The sequence below is a fragment of the Elephas maximus genome, chromosome 24 (genome assembly GCF_024166365.1).
Source record: "Elephas maximus indicus isolate mEleMax1 chromosome 24, mEleMax1 primary haplotype, whole genome shotgun sequence".
NCBI classification, from domain to species: domain Eukaryota; kingdom Metazoa; phylum Chordata; class Mammalia; order Proboscidea; family Elephantidae; genus Elephas; species Elephas maximus.
Window position 1 is genome coordinate 66861396 of NC_064842.1, and position 7475 is coordinate 66868870.

The window sequence follows — 7475 nt, forward strand, 5'->3', positions numbered from 1 at the left end:
AAGGTACTAAAAATTTGTTATGACATGGGAGCATTGTGTTGACAGGGATTAAATCTATTGCTTTAGAAGATAAAGTTGAAAATGGCAACCATTCTCTTGCTTTTACACGGCAAGTCCACCCAGTTCCAATAACAAAGCTTTAGTTATTTCTGAGAAGTGTAGAAACTAAGGTATTGTTACATTTATTTATTTTGTAAACATTTCTTTGAGCTTACATCTCTCTAGACAGTAGGCTAATCAAATCATGTTGTTCAGTCTCAAACTATAAAGGGTTCCTAAAGTCATATTTTCTGTACAAATATCTATTTTCCCAAAACTCTTTTCCTAGCCCCCATGACCTCCTTATTCCTCAGACTGTAGATAAATGGGTTCAGAAGAGGTGTAATGATACTGTAAAATACTGCCACCACTTTATCTTCCTCAGGGTAATGCAAGGAATGTGGCCTTGTATAGGTGGAGAGAGTAGCCCCATAGAATAGGCTTGCCACAATCAGATGAGAGGAACACGTGGAGATGGCTTTTGTCTGCCCTTTACCTGAGCTCATCTGGTAAACCACAATAAGCACTCAGGCATAGGAGGCCAGAATGGCCATGAATGGTAGTAGCAGAACGATAAGGCCACTAAAGAGGACAGTATACTCATACTGGGAGGTGTCCTCACACACCAAAGGCATTAGAGATGGAACTTCACAGAAAAAGTGGTTAATGATCCGAGATGTACAGAATGGAAGTTGAAATACATGCAATGTATGTATTAAAGCATTGATAGAACTACTGGCCCATGCACATGTGACCATGGACAAACAGATCGTCTTGCTCATGAGCACAGGATAATGTAAAGGGTGACAGATCGCTACATATCTATCATAAGACATGAAACCAAGAAGAAGAGCTTCAGTTCCACCAAGGGTCAAAACCACAAAGGTATGAATCTTACAGTCTAAAGAAGTAATAGTCTTATCATTTGACAGAAAGTTTGCTGCCATCTTGGGTACCGTGGTGGAGATGTACATCATGTCAATGAAGGAGAGCTGACTGAGGAGGAAGTACATGGGAGTGTGGAGCGGAGTGTCCAGTCGGATGAGGTGGATCAGCATGATATTCCCCATCAAAGTCACTGAGAAGAGGCCCGCAATGGTAACAAAGAGGACGGTGTTCATTTGGCCATATTGGAAAAAGCCAAGAAGTATAAATTCTGCTCCAAAAGTTTGATTTTCTGTCTTCATGGCTTAGATAAAAATAAAGCAGACAATATCTGAAAATTCAATGTAAACAACATTGAATGTCCTTCAGAAGAAAACAAAATGATTATTAAATGCAGTAGAATTTCCTTGAATCACTTTAGGTGACTATTTCTCCCCGTTTCTATACACTGAATCTGTGTCTGTTGAGCAATGGCCAATTCGAAAAAAAAAAAAAAAATTATCTTTTTTTTTTTTTTATTTCTTACAGAATAAAAATATTATCTGGAAATAAACATTTAGATGATTTGCCAACATGAGTCTTTTCTCCCCTTTTAAATATCTTCAAGATGAGAGATTGGAGATGTGCTTACTTGGTATGAGAAAAAAAATCTTTCACTCCATTCATTTAAATAATTAAACAGGACAGTGATGTTCAAACACGGTATAATATTCTTACAAAAAGAATTTCTTTCTCCATTTCTCAGTTTTGAAATTATATTGGCTATAAAAAATTGTAATAAATGTTATATTACCATTTGTATGTCAGGAATACTACAACTCTTATAAAAGAATTGGTGGTTATTTCTATAATATCTGTAATTGCATGTGGAAATTTGTTGCCCAGGCAAAAAACAAATATGCAAGACCTTTAAGAAGGGCTGGAGAAAGAAACACTAAAATGTTACGTTAGCAATTATTAATCTAAGTTTAACTCAAGGAATATGTCAAGAATGGCATTTTGAATTTGACTTGGTCCTTTTATATTAATAGGGGAAATTTACATTTAAACTGCACTTGGACGAAATGTCAGTTAGTAAAATGTTATTACTTGCTCCTCAGTTGAGATATGGAGTCAAAAAGTATTGATGCCCCATTAAAATTTGAAAGTTTTAGATAATTGTTATTACAAAGATTGCTCAACAAAGTTGAGAAATTAAAATTATTTTCAGTAAAAACTAGTGAGCTTTAATATAAAGTGTGACAAATAAGAAAATTAATTGACAATGCCAACTGTTGATTACACATACATGCAAATATAAATACAATTCTAGCATATAGAATTCAATGATCTGTCATAAAGTTATATTTATTGTTGACCTGACTATACTTGGTCCAAGGTGCAGTCACTTATGCTAAGCCCCACATAAGCAAACCAAACCTGAGTCTAGTTCCTACAAATGCCTGACCTTCCCAGAAGCCAAAATGTGAGTTAACCAATTAAGACTTGCCTGCTGAGCTTAACCAAGTTCAAAACGTTCCATTAATCCCATCCCCATCACCAGAACTGTTAAAAACAAAATTTTACAAAATTAAATTTGTATAAGAACTCATAACCTGTAGTTGCTATTCATGAATTAGAAAGCTCTTGCCTGAAACTTCCCGTTCATAAATTGCAAGTTAAACTTATGGGTTCATATACAAATCTAATCTTGTAGAAATTTTGTTTTTAACATTATCTATAGTCAGCCAAGTTGGTATAAACTGAGGCACATTTGACTATAAATAATCATATCACTAAGTTATATAGGAAAGATACTACACACATTTCATATATTCTAAAAAGCTCTGATCCTATTGAACCGTCATTCTTCACTATAGGCCTTTCTCAAAGAACAGTGCTTTCCTCTAAAACAGCAAACACGGTGATATAAAATAATGATGGATGTTTGTATAATTCAGAAAAAAACTAAGACTTATTCTAACAACGTTATGATTTTTTTGAATGTTCTAACCCATGAAATAGAATATGACAAAAATAACAACACAAAAAAGAAAAAAAAATTTTTTCTATTTAAAAGCTTTACTGTTTTTGAAAACCTAATAAATGAAAAACACTTAACTTGCTAAAAGTGTTCGATAAATTGTATAAATTATAATTTATAGTTAACAACATTCTAATACATTATATTTTTAATATTCTTAAAATTTTTCACCTTAGTAATAACAATACTCAATGATAATAAAATATTATTTAAATATGGTTATCGAAAAAACTGGTTTATGTTTTAAAAATATCAAATGCAAACACACGTAACTGAAAGGACAAAATAAATGTCATTGCAAGCTAGTTCACTGTAAACCAATTGATGTAAATACAATCTAAATTTCAAGATAGGTTATATATTTCAGACCATGAAGCAATTTTTTAATAAAAATCTGAAAGAAAATGATCAAGTTAAAAATAAAAATTAAAAAAAATGTCGATAAGAGAATAAAGAGGAGGAAATACAACATGTAAAATTTTATGGATATAAACGTGATAAAATAGCATGATAACTGGGCGTGATAGAAAAACAGGAAAGTAAGAATACAATAGCTGTAGAAGTTATCAGGAGTCTTGATCCTGGTGTAGTGATTATAGCACTGAGCTGGTAACTGAAAGGCAGGCGGTAGTTGGAACCCACCAGCTGCTGAACAGGAGGAGAAAGATGTGCCAGTCTGCTCCTGTAAAGATTTACAGCCTTGGAAACCCTGTGGGGCAGTTCTACTCTGTTCCATAAGGTCACTATGAGTTGCAATTGACTCCATGGCAGTGGGTTTATAGAAGTTATGTAATTATTATATGACTATATATCGTCAATAAATTATATACTCTGCGACTATATATCGTCAATAAATTATATACTCTGCCCATTGCCTTGGAGTCAATTCCAATTCATAGTGACCCCCAGGCAGAACAGAACTGCACCATAGGATTTCTAAAGCTACAATCAGTACAGAAGGAGCCCTGTTTGTGCTGTGGTTATGTGTTTGGCTGATAACAGAAGAGTTGGTGGTGTGATCCTACTAGGTGCTTTGAGGGAGAAAAATGTGGCAGTCTGCTCCTGTAAAGGTTTACTGCTTTTTAACAACTGTACAGCCAGGGCTCCTTCAATAAAATATGTAGGGAAGTCTGTTCTTTTTGTGAATTTGATCATCTGTTCTACATTTTCTCCCACTCTGTCCAGGACTTTCTGTTGTAATCCCAGTCAGAGCAGAACCCTGGAGACTATGGCCCCTGGAGATCCTTCTAACTCAGAACTGAAGCCACCCCTGAAGTTTACCTTTCAGCCAAAGGTAAGACAGGCCTGTAAAACAAACAGTATATGACATCAAATGGGCTACACCTGCCAAAAAACAGAGAAGAGAAGGCAGGAAGGGACAGGAAAATTGGACAAATGGAATGTGGGAATGTGGCGTGGAAAGCGGGAGAGTGCTGACACAATAGGGATTGCAGCCAATGCCATGAAAAAAATTGTGTATAAATTTTTGAATGACAAAGTAATATAAACATATATATGGAAGGAAAAATTTATTAAAAAAAAAGAAAATGGGAAAACTGGCAACAATTTCCAATCTATTGGAATGCTCATTTCACCAGGTGGGGGCCGTTATTTTGATTTTGTAGTTTTTACCCCCAAAAATTTCATGTAAAGAATTGTAAATCTAAACAAGAACCCAAATTAAATTCTTAGAACAAATAAAAAATTTTAATATCACAAATAAAATCCAATTTACCAAAAATTAATAATAAAAATGAAAAGAGCTGACTAAGCAGAAAAAAATATACAAATAAGTGATACATCGAAAATGAAATAGAGGCTTAAAATAAAGAAATAATCCAAAAATATTAAAACCTAGTTAAACAAAACAACTTTACTAAATTATTAGGCCAAAAATGTTGTGAGCAACGTTATCAGATATGCAGTAGCATAGTTTTGGTAAAACACGGTAGATCTTTTCAAAACTTGCTAATCATTTCTCACGACCTTTGATCATTTTCATACCTGTCGCAGTCGTTGAGTTAGGGCTGCTTACCAAAAGGTTTGCAGCTCGATTCCACCAGCGGCTCCTTGGAAACCATACTGGGCAGTTCTACTCTGTCCTACAGGGTGGCTTTGAGTCAGAATAGACTTGATGGAAACCGCTTTTTTTTTTTTAACTAACAGTTTCATATTAGGAATTTTTCTTGTGTAATTTATAGAAATACACTAAACATACAGGAGAAATTTGAAATGAAGGGCACATGACGAAAATGGAGAAAGGAACTAAAAACATCAACTTGTTGAGATAATGTGCATGTATTCAAAATCGGTTATGAAAACTAGACAGTTATACATTATATATACACATATATACATATGCATATAAGCATATATATTTCACTAAAAATAAAACAATTTACAAAATATTTTAATACCACTGCATAAGTTTCTCAACAGGTGTTTGTATTGCTTGAAATACTTTACATAGTTTACAACCTTTCACCTTTCTAATAATATTCCTGAACATGGCTATGTCCTAAGCATAATGCAAAGTGGTAAGGCAAAAATAAGAAAGAAATGTTTTTTCTACCCCAATCAAGACTATGAGTGATAGCTGCAGGGCCTTGCTGCCCAGTAGGGGTTGCACCGGACCTTCAAACCCTAACCCTTATCTCACCTTCCCAAGAAATGTCTCTCCCCTTGCTGCTTTGTGATTGCCGCCCCAAGAAAATTTCAATTCAATGTATGGTCAAATCAATCTCACATAGCTTACCTTGATACTCATTTTTGCAGAAATCATTCAAATGTAATCTGAATAATTTGGGCAGCCCAGAAATCATGCAAATCCAGGAAATGAGTGTGCAAAAAAAAAAAAACCAACACAATCCACTCTACATAATTTATCAAATAAAACACATTCCTTTAAATAGTGTCCCTGAGATTAGTTGTATATTGATCTTTTTGATATGAATTGTAGTAAAGTCTCCAAGGTATTGTAATATTTTAGGTTAAATTCAGAGTAATTAGTGGCCTAAAACAGCTGTTTGAGATTTGAATGGTTGTTGTTATGAAGGAGACTGCTCACATCCAGCGGGTCATGTTTTTAAAACTGAAGAATAAGCTACTGCGTTGAAAAGCACATTCTTCTTCATTAGATGTGTAGACATCCACATTCTTTCCCAGATATAAAGTAATTAATTTTAAAACTTATTTCAGTTGAGATATATAGTGTCTCATATAGAGATATGTTTCATTTTCCCAGGAAATTTTATTTGAAATAAAACATTAGGTAAGACGCTGGGGAAGGGGTCTGCAAAATTAAATAGATTTCCCTGTCACCCCACTTGGGGATAGTGTTACATACTCACAGCAAGTCCGTCTTTCACAAAGTTTTAAGTTAAATTATATTGTTTGTTGGTTATATATATCAAAGAGTCACAGAGACAAACTGCATATATTATGAATAATCAAGCTACTTTATTTGGCACCTCTACGGGGTGGCAGAGAAATAGATTTGAAAAGGAATCCAAAACTGTAGAAACCTCTAATCTGAAACACATTTCAGGAACTGTTACCACACTACGAGTATGCAAGATTGCCTTTGTTTGTTTGTTTGTTTGCTTCAGACAATAAGCCTTCAATCATTTACCATGAAAAATTTTATTAAAAAAAGAAATGTTCAAACTCATTTTCTCATCCTTATATGAGGCTTTCAACCTCTTGATAGAAATGGGCTGACTGCCTAATCATGGTGGAATTCATATTTTGTTTCTCAGAGGCCTTCTGGGGAAACTAGGTCTCTAGGCCACAATTAAGCACATTGTAGAAATTGTAGGTGATATTTTATGAGGCCTGGTGTCTACACTCCTGGGAGAAAAAAAAAAAGAACAAAGGGTCAAGGCTCAAAATATATTTGTTCAAGTGAAAAACAAATCAAATAACTGATCTTAACTGAATGTTAAAAAAAGAAAAACCAGTTAACTCTATTTTACCTTTAAAATATGCGTGTAGATTTAGACTCCACGTAATTAGTAATCAACTAATATTTACTTTGATTTTTTTCTGTACAAAATATGCATGCAATACTGCGAATTATATAATGTAGGAGATATTATGTTAAATACTGCAATAATTTTATTCTCAAAATAAACAAGTTGGCTTGGCCACAGAAGTAAGAGACTCAGCTTTCTGGAAGTCCACAGATCCAACATAAAAGTTTCAGCCCCTAAGGTTTAAATGTCTCCAAGTTCATAGACAGGAATTTAGATTTTGGCATGATGCCCACTTAAATTTGTTCTATTTGAATGAGATACATTTAATCTGGAAAAATTAAAGCGAAGTGGGATTTTAACCAGCCAATTCTCTTACCTAATTCCATGGGATGACATAAGACAGCTGCTGTGCTCAAGTCGGAAAAAGAAATGTGCAATAACTTAAGAAGAAAGGTGATGTAGGTCAGAGTTTAGAGAGAAAATACATAGGTTAACTCTATCACACACAGACAGATTGTCACATCAGTAAGCTCTTATCTTCATTTTTCATCAAT

The 7475-nt window shown here is 34.1% G+C and overlaps 1 pseudogene; it reads right to left on the minus strand.

Moving 5' to 3' along the window:
* Positions 1-262: 262 nt before the first annotated feature.
* Positions 263-1226, minus strand: LOC126066882 (olfactory receptor 2AK2-like; annotated as a pseudogene).
* Positions 1227-7475: the final 6249 nt, after the last annotated feature.